General features: G+C 72.1%; 1 long non-coding RNA gene across 1 annotated transcript in view; it reads left to right on the forward strand.

The window, feature by feature from the left end:
- The first annotated feature begins 321 nt into the window (after positions 1–321).
- The window catches only part of LOC112976977, a 9,495-nt gene continuing 9,167 nt past the window's right edge, over positions 322–649 (forward strand). The window contains exon 1 of the long non-coding RNA XR_003257242.1: positions 322–537. This is a non-coding gene — a long non-coding RNA (uncharacterized LOC112976977). The remainder of the gene's footprint in view (positions 538–649) is intronic.

Consider the following 649-nt stretch of genomic DNA (forward strand, 5'->3'; position numbering starts at 1 on the left):
GTGTCTGTAAGGTAGATGAACATCTCCAGCCGAGGACGTTGCGTTATTGCTGCGACACCGTCGCGCACGCCTTTGGGGCTGCGCTGGTAACCGGCCCGGCACTGCCCGGGGCCGGACGTCGCACCTGCCCCCCGCCCCGGTCGGGTTGGAGGGGCCCCGGCTGCCGCCGGGCCGGGCCTATCACCGCCCGTCCGGCCTCCGCCGCCCTCCCGCCGGCCCGGCCCCTCATCAACAGACCCGCTCTAGCCCCACTGCACCGCTCCTCTCTATGGTGAGGCCGGCCTCGAGACAGGATGTCCCGCCTTCCCCCTCCTTTCTGATTCGCGGAGAGCTTTGCTGGCGTTTCGGGGGCTTAGCCGCGAATTGGCCGAGTTTCTCCCGTTTCCAGTGTCGAGAGAGAGAGGGGTTGGCGAGCGGCGTTGCCGGCGGAGGAGGCGGGGGGAGGGAGAGGGGAGGAGGGGCGAGGATTAGCCGGAGCCGAGCGGGCGGCGATAGATCGGGCGAGGGGAGAGGAGCTGCCGCCGCCACGGACGGCCGGTGAGTGCGGGGGAGCCCCGCGTGCGCCCCGCTACCAACCGCCGCCTCGCGCGCGCGCCTCGGCGCCTCCATCTGGCTCGGCGAGTGGGGGGAGGGGGCGAGGGAGAAGGAG

Source organism: Apteryx rowi, unplaced genomic scaffold, assembly GCF_003343035.1.
Source record: "Apteryx rowi isolate R43461 unplaced genomic scaffold, aptRow1 scaffold_783, whole genome shotgun sequence".
In the NCBI taxonomy this organism is placed as follows: domain Eukaryota; kingdom Metazoa; phylum Chordata; class Aves; order Apterygiformes; family Apterygidae; genus Apteryx; species Apteryx rowi.